General features: G+C 40.8%; 1 protein-coding gene across 12 annotated transcripts in view; it reads left to right on the top strand.

The window, feature by feature from the left end:
• The window catches only part of LOC122693665, a 365,374-nt gene that overhangs the window by 187,756 nt on the left and 161,613 nt on the right, over nucleotides 1-16,005 (top strand). The window contains exon 1 of one of the 12 annotated variants that reach the window (XR_006340972.1): nucleotides 10,685-10,703. The exons of the other annotated variants lie outside the window; for them this stretch is intronic. The gene's annotated coding sequence lies outside the window, so the exon portion shown is untranslated. Of the gene's footprint in view, nucleotides 1-10,684; nucleotides 10,704-16,005 lie in introns of those variants that run through there. 12 annotated transcript variants of the gene reach the window in all.

Below are 16,005 nucleotides of genomic sequence, written 5' to 3'. Positions count from 1 at the left end.
TTGGCCACCTGATGCGAAGAGCCTTTTTATTGGAAAAAGACCCTGAATCTGGGAAAGATTGAGGGCAGGAGGAGAAGGGGGCATCAGAGGATGAGATGATTGGATGACATCATCAACTCAGTGGACATGAGTTTGTGCAATCTCCAGGAGGTGGTGAAGGACAGGGATGCCTGGTGTGCTGTGGTCCGTGGGGTCATAAAGAGTCAGACACTAATGAGTGACTGAACAACAACAATCCTAGCCTAGGAGTCTGTCACATCTCCTTGAATTATTTTTCAAGCAGAAAACTGCAATTGTTGCCTGGAATGGGAAATGGAGACCTCTGACCCACCACTTACTGGAGGAAATAGTACCCAGATTCTAGAACAGAGGTGTTGGTTAACCTTGATGGAATCTGATAATACAGATACCTACGGAAGTTACTAAGCTATTGTGTGGGCAGGCATAAAGCCTCATCTTGGTGTCATAGAGAGAGTGTTATTCTTCACTGAGGGGTTATGGAATTCTTGGCACAGATAATTTTAAGTGATTTTTTAAGGTTGACTGAAAATGAATTGCAAAGCTGGGAAGTGAATTTCTAGTCCTGTGTCCTCTTCATTAAGAATCTGAGATGTAAAGTCCTTTATGTTTCCTCTTGATCATGTTTCCTGGGGGAGGTGGAAATGACTAAGATAGATGTCTCTGAAAGAATGAATATTGATGATACATTATGTAAGGCTCAATGCAAGTTGTGAATCCACCAGATGCTTGGAAAGTCAGCAGCTTCTCTATTATGCATTTCCTTGGCCTAAGCTTGGATGTTTTCCAAAAAGCAGTTACAGAAGCAAGTGGAAGGACCTGGTGGTTGTGAGTGTGTGTGCATGTGTATTTGTGTGTGTGTGTGTAAACTCTAACTTGTTAAAATGAGTAATGTATGAGCAACTTTCCAATCTTCCTTTAACTGAATGATGAGCTTAGATTTTATAGGAAATCAAATTAGAGTCTGAAAAAATCCTGCTCCTTCCTTCTAAGCAAGTTGGCCTCTGGGCAATCATTTTTACGGGAACCAGGTCCTTACCAGTAAGTTTGCTTAGCAACACGTTTTCTTGATGACAGTTCTCAAAGCAGAGGAAAGTGAATGGAGGTCTGATTAACCACAGGCCATAATGGCTATATCAGTTTCTTTTGTAAGTGAAAGATTGTCTTTGCATATTCATAAGGGGGGGTGTCTCAGCAGCACTGCTGGAGCTGTCAGGGCTGCTAAGCTGGGCTGGATTAGTGTGTGTATGGGAGGCCTCCCAATGGGTGGCCCTGGGGACATTTTTTTTTCCCACAATTGAAGAATTCAGACTGTACAGAATTTACTCACTGTAAAAGTTGTTAGGCATAGAAGAAGGTTATAGAATTTATTTTTCCCATAGATCTTTAAGGACAGAACAGAAACTCACTGAATAGCTTGGGTTCAATACAGTCCTGAACCTTTGAAATTAACTATTACTAGGATGGAAGAGCCAAGGGGAACGTAGGAACTGAGAAGCATGAAAGTCAATCCAATTATCTCAGCAGCTGGGGGTGGAGGCTAGTATATAAATTGGACACTGTGTGGGTTGAAGGATATAGTTTGTGTTTTAGGATAATTCAGATTTTCCTAATAATATACCAGTGTAATGAGCTTGGCCAAATGGCTCTAACTTGTTAAAATGTGTGTATATACCAGAGTCATCTGAGTTAGGAGAAGAAATAGAAGGCTTACATCATTTATATCAGAGTCAACCAGTTGCTAAAGATAAGGCATTATTTCATATATATATATATATATATATATATATATATATATATATATATATATATATATAGTCTTTTGAAGTTACTTTTGTTTTTTTCATGTTTATTTTAATTTATTTTTTTATTGAATTATAGTTTTTTACTGTTGGTTTCTGCTGTACGGCAAAGAGAATCAGCCATACATATACATATGTTCCCCTCTTTTGGGGGTTTCCTTCCCATTTAGGTCATGACAGAGCACTGAGAGAGTTCCCTTGCTTTATAGTAGGTTCTCTTTAGTTACCTATTTTATACATAGTAATATATATACATGGGCTTCCCTGGTGGCCAATTGGTAAAGAATCTGCCTGCCAGTGCAGGAGGCATGCTTTGATCTCTGGGTAGGGAAGATCCTTTGGAGAAGGACATGGCAACCTACTCCAGTATTCTTGCCTGGGAAATCCCATGGACAGAGTAATCTGGTGGGCCACAGAAGAATCCAATACGACTTAGTGACCAAACAACAACAGTGTATATTTGTTGATTCCAATCTCCCAATTCATCCCACTTGTCCTTCCCCCCTTGGTAGCCATACATTTATTCCTCACCTCTGTGTCTATATTGCTACTTTGCAAATAAGATCGTCTATATCATTTTTCTAGAAGTTACTTTTAAATGCATTATCTCATTTTATCCTCCAAACATGCTTAACTGAATGATGAGGATCTGGGCTGTTACTTACATCCTATCTTAGAATTACTGACAAGGCTAAGATTCGAATCCAGTGCTGTTTCCATGAAGCCACATTGCTTTCTTCTGAACACTTTTAGAGTCTTGGCATTGTCTGATTCTACAGTTTTGTAAAAGTGTCATTATGTCAAAGAGTACTTCCTCCTAGAGACTTGAATCTAGAGTGGCAAGCACAGATACCTAAGAGGAAATCAGAGCGATTTCAACACTGTGGTTCCACTCCAGGTTTTATTTCACAAAGTCGAATAAGATTGAGGATCATGTTCACAGACATTTTGCTAAAGACAAATGCAAAGGTAAGAATTAGACTCTCATAGCAGCTTGAAAACAATTCCTACTCAAGACACAGACTTAGCTTAGTGAATACACACACTGAACAGTATAGACTTTTCAGGGAATTGGCTTTGCCTGTGAGCTCCTAGAGACCAATTTTTGATCCCTAAATTCAGCTTACAGGAACCTTTAAACAAATGTATGCTGCATTATTCTCATTATTCAGTTATGACAGTCTTTCCCCCAGCATTTTAATTAGTGCTCATTTACAGAGAATTAAACTGTCATTTTAGTTGAACTCAAAGGAGTACCCCAGGGACACACATTCCACAAGATAATAAAAGCACCATATAATTCCGATGCTTCAGCAATTTAGACTAGATTCGCAACTGGGCTTCTCTGCCAGCCAGTTCTGATGGGACTTTATCATGACTGTTTACAGGGGTTGGGGGACACCATCATTCCACACCTGAAAACTTGAGGCCTAATCGTCTTGATCAAGAAAAGCTGATGTTTCAACGTGGAATGATGGTCTCTTAAACACATTTCTTGTGGTTTGCACAGATTTGTTAAAATGTGAACATTTTCTAACTGCCTTGAATGGGAGAAACCATTATTTACCAGGATGCTGTATTTCACTCCTCTAAGGAATTTCTTTATCATCACATTCATAAGGCATATACTTACATGTAAGTTGTCCATGTTGCAAAAAAAAAGGAGGCTATGCTTACCACAGATTCTCCTTATTATTATACAGTTAAACTGTAGCTGTCATTTCTGATATTGCAATCCATTTTGATTTTTCATTGTACATAGACGCATTAAGGTGTGCTAAAATTGTAGCATCTAAAAGGAAGTGATCAGCATGTTAGTGTTAGATGTTTGGCTTCCAACTCTGGTTATGCCCCACGACTGCTGTGTTTTCTAGGTACGTATTGGCCCTGTTTTCCCATGGACACCATGGGTAATGACTGGTTAGCAACAAGCGGCTATGATTGTGGCTTCCCTTGCTTTCTAGATCCATCCTCATCTCTGCACACCCATCGCTTTTTCTTGGCATTTACACTGTGAAATGTTTCATGTCTGAGTGTAGCAGGAAACTCTGTCAAGACCATGAGATCAAGAAGCACTGTAGAATGCTTCATTGTTATGTCTGAAAAATGCCATTTCCTTTCATTTCTGGAGGTTCATGGGAGAACCAGTGGTTTTTTAAAAGTCACCTGAGACATGTTTCATCTTACAGACTTTCATGCTTTCTGTTCCGTCAGTGAAGCGATTCACCAACTTTGAAAAGCTGGATGACCTTAATTCATTAAAATCAGCATAGATTAGAAGGCCACAATCAAAATGTACAGACTTTCAGTCATAAGATAAATAAGTCCTGAGGATTTAATGTAGGGCTTGGAAGCTATAGTTATAAATACTGTATTGTATATTTGAAACTTGATGAGACTAGATCTTAAGAAATTCTCATCCCCCCAAAATGGTAATTGTGTGGGGTGGTGGATATTAACTGAACTTATTGTGGTGGTCATTTTGCAATATATTTAAAGATTAAATTATTATGTTGTCTACCTTAATCTATCTTATACAGCAATATTTTAACAAAACTTGAAAAAAAAGTCCTGGCACCACAGGACTGTAGAAGAGACATGAATGATCTTAGCAATCCAGTAGCATCTAATGTCCCCACTTTAAAGTTGAGAAGACTGAGCAAGAAATCAGAGTATCAGATAACTTAACTTGAGGGAAACGAACACCGGAACTCATGTACCCTGGTTTCCATGTATCTGTATCCACGAGGCAGCATACCTTAGCAGGGAGGGCCAGGAACCCTGGAATGCAAATGCCTTGGTATGACTTCCAGCTCCATCCCTTCCTCCTGGGTTTGAGGGAAATGTCTCAATTTTCATGAAAATACTTCTCTCTGTGTTTAACATATAGTAAAAGCTCAAAAATAGCATCTGTTATCATTGCTGAATCTCCCTGTTTTCCATGAGTCCTTACAGCCTTCTGAGAGGAGGAAGCAGGTGTTCATCTTTTGTCTGACTGTCTCCTGTCTCTTACCTTCTGCCCTACTTTGTGGCAACTTTTGATGCTTTGTATCCAAACCTCATAAAAGCCATGCAAGTGCCATGCAGTGCTGTCCATCTGTCTTTGAGTGAGTGAAGTTGCTCAGTCGTGTCCGACTCTTCGTGACCTCATGGACTGTAGGAGCCTACCATGCTCCTTTGCCGATGGGATTTGCCAGGCAAGAGTACTGGAGTGGGTTGCCATTTCCTTCTCCAGAGGATCTTCTCAACCCAGGGATCAAACCTGGGTCTCCTGCATTGTAGGCAGACACTTTACTCTCTGAACCACCAGGGAAGTCTATCTTTAAGATTAAAAAAAAAGACAGAAATAATTTGTTCAAGGCCCATAGCCAGAAAATTAGGACTCTCTCTAATTACAAAATCTAGACAGTTTCCAATATGTCAGGTTGATATCACTTACGATTCTAATTCTAGACCTTTCAGATGTTGACTGCTGTCTTGGAGTTTTTGTTCTTGTTGGGAGTGGGTGGTAGTTGTGTGTGTCAATATATGCTTTAGAAGTATGTTCTGTTGTTTGTTATTGAAATGGCTCCACCTCTAAACCTCTTTCCACTTAGCAGTAAGGATTAATTTTTTCTAACGTTGGCTTTCCTGGAAGTCAGTTATATGGAGAAAGAAATTTAGAAGCCCAGCGAGAACGGAGGGTGAATTTCTAATATAAGTGAGAGTGTTGTCTCTTTTTGTTTCTTGAGACTGTGTTTGGTTTTAACAAGACAGATTGAAGAAAAGGGCTTCTTTGAAAAATTGGCAAGAATAACATGAGAGAGGAAAAGGTAGAAAAATTCAATTTTTTCTTCTCAAAAAAGTCTCCAGTAACATTTGCTCTGCTCTCCTTGATGGTCTACCATATTGATGTTCCCCACTCAGAAGGATGCTGAAGTCCAGAGCTCTTACAAGAGTTTCTGTTAAATCCTTGTTTCCTTTTAGTTTGAGTTCTCTTATTCTTGTGTGTGATTTTGAATCTTCTTGGGAAAGCTAAGAGGGAGAAAAATCCATCCTGAAGATGAGCATCTCTCCTGCTCACATTGATTTGTGAAAAGGAGCTTCTGCTGCATCCTTTCATCAGGACTAGAGAGGTCTGATGTCTGCCCTACAGATGCAGAAGTACAGGCAATAGGATGGACTGAGCGGTGGTTTGTCAGAAGCCAACCTGAAGCAGACATTGGCCAGTTATCCCCTTGAATACAGAGTAACAGTCAGTCAGTCAGTCAACACTGATTTGTTCTAGGTGCTGGAGAAGAACCAATGGATATGATGATATTATTGTCCTTTGGAGTTTTTAACCTTTTAGTGAGAAGAAAAGCAGGAAACATGTAAATAAATTCAGGATTCCAGACAATAAGGTAGTAATTCTACTGCATATTTTTTCTATAGTGAGTTGCAGTTCACCAAATGCTTGTCTATGTGTTATTCCACTAAGTCCTCATGAGGATGGGTAGTGGTTTTCTAGGTAGGCTCTAGGGTGGCAGACACATTCTCTCTGGTTCAGTTCCTTTCACTTTGGGTCGGTGCTATGCCTGGAATCATCACCCTCTCTTCCTTTCAGGAAGGTTAGAGCCTCCTCCTCTATTGGAACTCTTTGTCCTCTTGTGTGGCTTTTTGTTTGTTTGTTTTGTTTTTTGGCTGCACCATGCAGCATGGGGGATCTTAGTTCTCCGACAAGGGGTCAAACTCACCACCCCCTCCTGCCGTCTGGCGTTGGAAGGCAGATTCTTACCCACTGAACCACCAGGGAAGTCCCTATCACTTCTTGTCTTTGTCGCTACTCTCTGCCTAAGTGAGCTCACCCAGCCCAGTGACTATATATGTCATCACTGATGATGCTTCCAGATTTGGATCTTCATCCCTGTCCTCTCACTTGACTTCCAGATTCTTATATGTAGCTAAATAACTAACAATAGATGATGGCTTGAATTAATATAGGAGTCTCAGTGTGAAAATATAAAAAATGGAGCACTTCATCTTTTTTCTGCTTCCAAGCTCTTTCTCAATGCACCCAACCTTCATCCCTCTCAGTCTTGCCTCTAAAGACAAAGGGCATAGCAAGCTACTCATGGGGTCAGGCCAGAAACTTAGATATTACTCTTAATTTCTTCTGTCTTTGCATCATTCCCAACATCCAGTCTGTGAGCAAGTCCTGTTGATTGTATTCCTACAATGTACGTCAAACTGTTTTTCCCTCCTTCTCTCCTTTTATCATCCCAACCCAAGCTATCATCATCTACTGCCCAGGTTACTGTAGTGACTTCTAACCTAGCTCCCTGCTGCCATTCTGCCCCTCCGTCCCACCCCTGACAAGCCATAGCCCAGTATCTGGAAAGATCTTTAAAAAAACCAAACTAACTCATGTCTTTTTCATGCTTAAATCTTTTTTTTTCTTCTAAAATCTTTTTTAATTTGTTTATTTTTAATTGAAGGATAATTGCTTTACAGTATTGCATTGGTTTCTGCCAAACATCAACATGAATCAGCCATAGGTTTACCCGTGTCCCCTCCTTTTAATGACTTCCAGTTTGGCTTAGATAGCATTTTAACTCCTTACCCTGCCTTAAACACCACGTGGCATCTGACGCCTCCCCAACCTCATTGCAGGCTTTGTCCCCTCAGTCAGCATTGCTCAGCCCTCCCCTGGCTGAGCAGAGCACTGATACTTCCCAGAGCACTCTAAGTTCTTCCCTGCCCCCAGGACCTTTGCACCTGTTGTTTTATTTCCCTCTCTTCCTCTTGGCTGGGCTGCCCTCCATTTTCCATGCTTCATTTTAAATTGAACCTTTCCTGGACACTCCCTCCCCTTACTTTTTTGTCTGTTGTCACACCTGATTGATTTTCTTCTTACTTACTTCTTTACTGTTAACTTACTTCTTTACTTTTGTCTGGAACTATTTACATCTGGAAGTGGAGTAGTTCATGTGTTATAGGCCAGTTTTCCAAATTTATCTGCTTTGGTCTTAGATGCAAAGCCATCTATAACCTTTTTTTGTAATCTATAGTTCTCACAATGGCATCTCCTGGAGTTCAGTCTTACCCTGATTTCCAACAAGGCTAATGGATTTATCCACCTCACATAAAAGGCAAATTTCCATTTGCTAATCAGAGCTGTTTGCACTTACTTAAGCTTCAGAGACAGTGGAGGTTAATGGGTAGGTAAGTTTCAAAATAAGTGAGAAAGAATATGTCTGGTGGCTGCGTATTACTGAGACATTTGCCCAAGTAAAGAATATCATCTTTTCCATATATCAGTGAATTTCAGTTAGCTACTATTTGTGTCTCTTCTCTGTTTGGTAAAATGGAAAAAGAAAACTGCTCCCTCTCCTGTAGACACAATATGAAGACTAATGAAGTCTTTGATCTTAAAAAGCACACTTGCTGCCTCTCAGGGCAACTCATCCTGGTTTTATTTTGCAATGATTTAAAACCCACCAGAGGCAGCTTCTCAGAGCAAACATTTTGTGCTTCTACTTGCTTTGTTTCTTACCCATAAGATTGTCATCCTTGTTAGGTGCCTGCTGCAGAATAACCTTTGCTGGAGAGAAAATGAATAAGACAAAGGAAGAAGATATGACCCCGAAAGAGAGTGGTTGGGTCGGAGTGCAGGAGAGGCCAGTATGAACAATCTCCACTCCTGCCTGTTTTAATTATCTCCCAGTTTAGTTCAAGGCTTGCTTCCTTGTGGCTGTCATGAGCTGTGACTTCAGCTTGTGATATTTGAATACAGTGGAATTTAACACCACCAACATCGTAATGATGCTCAGTACCACACACTAATTAAAGACAGCCAGTGGCAGTCATGTGACTCTACATGCAGGAGATGATGCAGTGAATTTGATGCTGAAAAGAGATAGGTGCAGAGCAAAGAGAGGAATGAGGAATAGTGAGAAACCTGAACTCTACACAAGGAATATAATTTCCAAGTATTGGCTGTTGTCTGCTGTTCCATCCTTGTAGCTCTTAGGAGATGCCTCTGTTTCTGGCTTTGCTTCTTCAGAGTGAGGAGAGATGATACGGTTCAATTGGAAAATACTTAAAAGTGAACACACAAAAAAAGTTTCATTCCATAAGGAAGAAAACCAAAGCCTAGAACAACAGCCCAGTGAAAAACCCAAGCTTCAGTCAGATCATTTTTTATGCAACCACTTGAAGTGTAAGGCTTAGCGTTGGTCAATGAATTGATAAGTAACCTGATTGATGTGAAATATTGAATGCCAAATACCAGTGGTTTTTCTCAACAGACAGGCTTCTGCTGGCTATGCCATGAAGTTTGCATGAACTCTACTGATACGTAGAGACAGAGTTGGGGTTAGGGTTGATTCTCTCCTCTCCTTACCCTCAACTGCTCACAATAAATGGCACCATCCCACTTGGTTACTTAAGTTCCCCAGTTTCGTCTTTGGGTTCATCCTTGTCCCTCTCATTTTTGTGTATGTTGACATTCAGTCCATCAGATGCCCTGTCCACCTGCCTTCACAACAGTGCCATTCAGCCATTTTTCATCTTGACCACCACCTTAGTCTAAGCCAAGACTACGCTGTCTCCCCTGGACACTCGGCAGGACTCCCGAACACCTATCTGCTTCCACTCACGGCTTCCTATCACCAGCACCCCCTCCCAGAGTAGCAGAACATTGTTGTGAGTATAAATCAAACCGTGTCACATAGCTGCTTCAAACCCTGCAGAGATTTCCCATTGCATTTAGAGAAAACCCATGCCCCTCACCTTGGCCTGAAAGTTCCTACCTGATTCAGCTCCAGCTGATATTTCTGACTTCACCTTCTCCCTCTCTCCATTTTCATCACCACCTGAAGTCACACTGGCCTTCTTCTGTTCCATGAATCCGCTGGTACCACTCTTCTCTCTGGAATACTCCCTCATCCCCTCAGACACTCTTCAGACTGACTGCTCCTTCTCATCTGGGACTCAGCCCTACATATCTCCCCCTCAGAGAGCCTTTCACCAATTACGCCCTTGGACATGCACTCTTGTACATGGTCATCATCACATGATTCTGTCTTATTTTCTTTGTGGACACTTACCACTCTCTGAAATTATTGTCTTTTTACGTGTTATTTTTGATCCCTCTCTTTAGAATGTAAGGCATGTGTGAGCTAAGACACTGTCTCTTTTTTAACTGGAGTATAGTTGCTTCATACTGTTGGGCTAGTTGCTGTTGTACAGCGAAGTGAATCTGCTCTGTGTGTGTAAATGCCCCTTCCCTCTTGAGCCTTCTTCCCCCATCCATCCTTCTAGGTCATCAGTAGCACTGAGCTGAGCTCCCTGTGCTGTGCGGCAGCTTCCCACTAGCCCTCTGTCTTACACCTGATCGTGTGTATATGTCAGTCCTGATCTCCCAATCTGTCCCACCCTCTTCCTCCCTCTCTGTGTCCACATATCTCTTCTCTACGTCTGCACCTCTATTCCTGCCCTGCAAATAGGTTCATCTGTACCATTTTTCTGGGTTCCACATATAACGCATAAATATACGATATTTGTTTTTCTCTTACTGAGTTACATCACTCTGTGTGACAAACCCTACGTTCATCCATGTCTCTACATATGATCCACTCTCTTATTGCCCTTGTTATTCTCAATGCTGGGAATGATACTGGGTTCATGAAAGGGTGTTGCTCAATGAATAGTTGTTGAATGAATAAATGAATGAAAAGATGAAGCTCACCGTCATTAGCATCACTGTCATAGCAGCCGTGACTTTACATGGGCTTGTCACATGTAAGGCACATTACCTCAATTAATCTTCACAGCAGCCAAATGATAAAAGACTTCTATTGTTGTTTTTACAGATGAGAACCTAAGACCCAGGAAGGTTATGAAACTTCTCCATGGTCACAGGTAGTAAAGAATGAAACCAGTCTAACTGGCTCTGAAGCCTCTGCTTTTCCAACCTTGTATTGAGGTCCATTTGTATGGACAATAGAGCTCTATGGGGCATCAGTCTGAATCCATTCACTTGTTCTTCTATCTTGTCAGCTATTTGTTAAGTACCAGGTATATGCTGGGTGCTATACGAGGCCTTGCGAGTGTCACAGGCATGAGATAGAATCCTTGCTTTCATCTGTCTTGCACTCCAATGGTTATTTGGTTGATGCTCACAAGAGATATTCTGACTGTATTAGTCTTCTGGAACTTCCATACCAAAAAGCAGAGTGAGTGGCTTAAACAACAGAAAATTATCTTCTTAGACTTCTGGGGGCTAGAAGTCTAAGATCCAGGTGCTGGCAGGGTTGGCTTCCTCTGCAGCCTCTCTCACTGGTTTGCAGATGTTCACTGTCTTGCAGAGTCCTCATACTGCCTTTTCTCTGTGCATACATATCCTTGACATCTTGTCTTCTTTTTATAAGGACACTGGTCCTGGTGGGTTCTGGCTCTACTGCTGTTACTTCATTTGATCCTATTTGCCTTTTTAAAGGCTCTGTATCCAAATACTCTTAGGATTAGGGCTTCATCCTATGAAATTTGGGAGGATACAGTTCAGTCCACGGGACTGATCACCTGAAAATGTAAATTCTTTATTTAAAAACATGAATAAAATCTGAATTTCTAGCTGAATTAGTATCAGTATTATCTGTGTCTTAAACTCACTTGTATTAGTATTTGTATTAGTATTTATGTGTTGCCTGTGTTATTTCAAAGTCCAAGACTACACTTTTATTGAGGTACACAATCAGTTAGTTGTTAAGTCGTGTCTGACTCTTTTGTGACCCCATGGACTGTAGCCTGTGAGGCTCCTCTGTCCATGGAATTCTCTAGGCAAGAATACTAGAGTGGGTAGCCATTCCATTCTCCAAGGGATCTTCCCTACCCAAGGATCAAACCTGTGTCTCCCACATTGCAGGACACCTGAGCCTGGTAAAGAATCTGTCTTCAGGAAAAAAAAAAAAAGAAAAAGAATCTACCTGCAGTGCGGGAGACCTACATTTGATCCCTAGGTCGGGAAGATCCCCTGGAGAGCAAAATGGCAACCCACTCCAGTATTCTTGCCTTGGAAATCCCATAGACAGAGGCTACAGTCCATGGGGTCACAAGGTGTTAGACACTGAGCAACTAACACTTTCACTTTCTTCACACAATCAGTTATTCCTAAGAGAAAACGACCTGGAGAAATCTCATGGTAAATAAGAAGGGTACTAGCACGTATGATGTGCTCAGTAGCATGAGATGGCCAGAGAGGAGCAGCTTTATCCTGAATATATTGATAGTAGCAAAGGCCATTGCTGCCACCCATGTCTTCATATGTACCTATCCCATGTCTTCTCATGGCAAAAATGTACAAAGAAGGTTCTGAAGGGATCATGTTTGCACATATGTGGCATATTCCAGGTGGATTTTAAATAATCTCCCCTAACTGATTTTGCAGAACAGTGAGCTATGGCTGGTTAAGACTTGGCTGTTTTTATGACACTTTGCCTGGAATACCAGCATGAATTATTCACACTGATGAAGGGGTACAGTGGTTTAAAATTTTTTAAATAGTATTTAAAAAAGAGTATCTTTATAATTGGGTTAAAAAATATTTTTGACCCTTTGCCTGTATTAAGATTTTTAAAACTTGTTATTTTCCTTAGCACTTTACCAATTAATACTATGAAAGTTCTAAAGATCTGGGCAGAGTGTGTTCACTTCTTTTATTTTCTGTCTGTCTACAGAATTTAGTAGAGAGGCCTGAACAGGTTCTGCCCAATAAATTTCAGATTTATGAACAAATTTTTGCAAAGTCTAGTTAAACAACACAACTACAACAATAAAAAAATAATATTGCATTGTTATTAGAGAAGTGGCATGGATAGTGGATATAAACCTGTCTGGATTCTGGTCCAAATACTGTCGCTAAGTAGCTATGAAACTTAAGAACAAACAGCCCTCTCCCCACCCCCAAAAGCTCTGAATCTCAGTTCAGCTTAGTTCAGTTCAGTTGCTCAGTCATGTCTGACTCTTTGTGACCCTGTGGACTGCAACATGCCAGGCCTCCCTGTCCATCACCAGCTCCCTGAGTTTACTCAAACTCCTGTCCATTGAGTCGGTGATACCATCCAACCATCTCATCCTCTGTCATCCCCTTCTCCTCCCGCCCTCAATCTTTCCCAGCATCAGGGTCTTTTCCAGTGAGTCAGCTCTTTGCATCAGGTGGCCAAAGTATTGGAGTTTCAGCTTCAGCATCAGTCCTTCCAATGAACACCCAGGACTGATCTCCTTTAGGATGGACTGGTTGGATCTCCTTGCATTCCGAGGGACTCTCAAGAGTCTTCTCCAACACCACAGTTCAAAAGCATCAATTCTTTGGTGCTCAGCTTTCTTTATAGTCCAACTCTCACATCCATACCATGACCTCTGGAAAAACCATAACCTTTACTAGATGGACCTTTGTTGGCAAAGTAATATCTTTGCTTTTTAATATGCTGTCCAGGTTGGTCATAGCTTTCCTTCCAAGGAGTAAGTGTCTTTTAATTTCATTGCTGCAGTCACCATCTGCAGTGATTTTGGAGCCCAGAAAAATAAAGTCTGCCACTGTTTCCACTGTTTCTCCATCTATTTGCCATAAACTAATAATGGGACTAGATGCCATGATCTTAGTTTTCTGAATGTTGAGCTTTAAGCCAACTTTTTCACTCTCCTCTTTCACTTTCATTGAGAGGCTCTTTAGTTCTTCACTTTCTGCCATAATCTCAACCTTCTCATAAATAAAACAAGGCAGTAGGTCTGGTTCCAAGTTCTTTCTAAAATGTTCTGTTTTATGGTGATGGGTGATGATTACCATTTGGACATTAGGCAGGGTTGCCAGACTCAGTAAATAAAAATACAGGTGTCCTGTATTTTCTGTGAACCCTGATATTAGACATTATACTGAGAGGTCCCTAGAGAATCCGTCATCAGGGATAATTGTAGTGTGCGTGGTCCTGATGCCACATAAAGAGTGACTGCTCTTGGTCATTTTTGGAACTTGTAGCATTTCAGAATGGTTTTTGGATTAGTGGAAAATACTCCTCTCCCTGTTAATATAGCCCAGAACCCAGGACATAGTGGAAGTTAGGTGACTAAGCAGAACAGACACAACTGTTATCCGCTTTCCCCAGCCCCGAGATGGTTCCTTAGTGGAGCCCATCATTCTCCCCAGTGGAGCAGGAACCTCCTGGAAACACTTCCTTTGCAAGGGTCTGCCAAGTTCTTGCAATGCCTCTGCCCTTTCAGACTCCATTGACATTCTGGAAGAATCTACATTTATAACTAGGTACTTCAGGAAAGAAAATGCAAATATGTCAGATTCTCTTCAATCTTGAATCAAACTCACCCTAACCTGGTCACATTCTTCCAGGATGGGGAAGAAAAGTATTCTGGGTCAGAGAAAACCATCTCCTTGGAGAGCTTTAGAAATGTTCTGTGCCCCCAAAACATCTTTATAGACATCAACAATATTATTGTTCTTTATGCCAGGATAGGGTTGCCCTTCCAGCATTTTCAGAACTAACTTCTCATGGTCCAGGTCAGATATGATAAGTAAGTTAGCCAATTTCTCCAACACCATGGCAAAGGAATTGAGAATGAGATAGCAAAATGAGGCATGTGGGTTCTGGGTTTTGAGGTCATAAATACAGGTTAGGAGCTTTATACCAATTGTGTCTATCCCTTGACACATTTCCATTTTAAGGTTAAGTAGGTTTAATTACACAGCTCCTTTTCCCATCTTTGCTTCTTTTTGACATTACATAAGATATTTTAGGGACAGAGAAAGGTTAATGGGCCTGTGATGGGGCCTAGAATTAACTTCCTTAATTAAGCTCCAGAAGACATCTTTTCATTTCTTTTAATGACCTGTCTCAGTTAAAAAAGACCCAAAGCTCTGGCAGTTTGGTGCAGGTCCTGCTTGTATAAGACCTGAGCGATCCATCACAGGGTCAGAGCTTTGTCTTTGGTGATGTTCCGGATTCAGGCAACTTCTGTCATCAGCAGGGGAGCCGAAGAGAAGAAACATCTGGTCAGTGTTGTGACTTTGGAAAATTTGCCTTTGAGGATTTGGACGTTTACAGTGCAGCATCAGTTTAGAGTTGACAAATTAAGCCCTTCCTCAAATTGTGCTCAGCAAATACTTGTAAATTAAATTATAATTTAAAGGTACTAGATCAGTAAAAAAAAAAAAAAAAACACCTCGATAATTAAACACCTTGCCATGATTCTTCTCTCAAACTCGTACTTATACTCTTAATTTCTCTATTATCTAAGAATTTTTTATGTTTCTCTTACACAAGAGTCAGCTGCACATTCATTTCTTACCTATATTCCAAATTAGATTTGTTTGAGAAGAAGTCATCATTGGTGAGATTTTTACAGAGTCCATTGCAACATGATCAGAATACTCAAAATTTAAGAACACTTTCTGTGTTCCTGAGGCTTTTGGATTAGTTTATCAACATCTCACTTATATTTCTTGATATTACTGGAGCAAAATATATATGCTATTAGTGTTCTTGCTTTTCCTAGATAACAATTCTAGTGATATTTCCTAATCGGTAATATGTATTAGAATCTCCTCTTAAAATTACCTATTTAAATCTCTTTCTACATCTCCAGGCCATAGCAGGCAGGTTCTGATTTAGAGAGATACAGGAGCACAGTGAAATCTAATCTGTGTTTTTCAGAGTCCTCCAGAGGACACTGATATGTGCTCCTATGCACACGTGTTTGGAAATAACAGGAAAAAACAGGATCTGTTTACCAGGTCCAAGCCCAGGGTAGTGGACAGCTTCTGTTCCCTCTTCTGCTTTTGCAGATCTTCTCTCCTACCTGATCACCTAACTGTCTGAAAGGGGAATTATTGCCAAACGGCTTCTTGCGACATTGACCTCAGGTCTGTGCAGGAAACAGAGAGCTGTTATTATCTGAGCTATACAGACATGAGAGTAAGTGAGCATACTGTTCATTGAAAAGACTTGTTAGGGACAAAAAACCCAAATCTGTTCCAGGTGTTTCCACTAATGCCCCCTTCCTGTAATGGAGCAGTAATGACTTGTGTCTTATTATGCATAGTTACTGCAGTTTGTTAATGGACAGCCCGTGTTTTATTACAGACAACGTTTATGGAGCCTGGATATATGTCTAGGGAAATGTCAGCAAAGTGATGCACTTTTTATGTTGGAGTGAA

This window comes from Cervus elaphus, chromosome 1 (genome assembly GCF_910594005.1).
Source record: "Cervus elaphus chromosome 1, mCerEla1.1, whole genome shotgun sequence".
Taxonomy (NCBI): Eukaryota; Metazoa; Chordata; class Mammalia; order Artiodactyla; family Cervidae; genus Cervus; species Cervus elaphus.
This window is presented reverse-complemented; position numbering and strand designations above follow the sequence as displayed.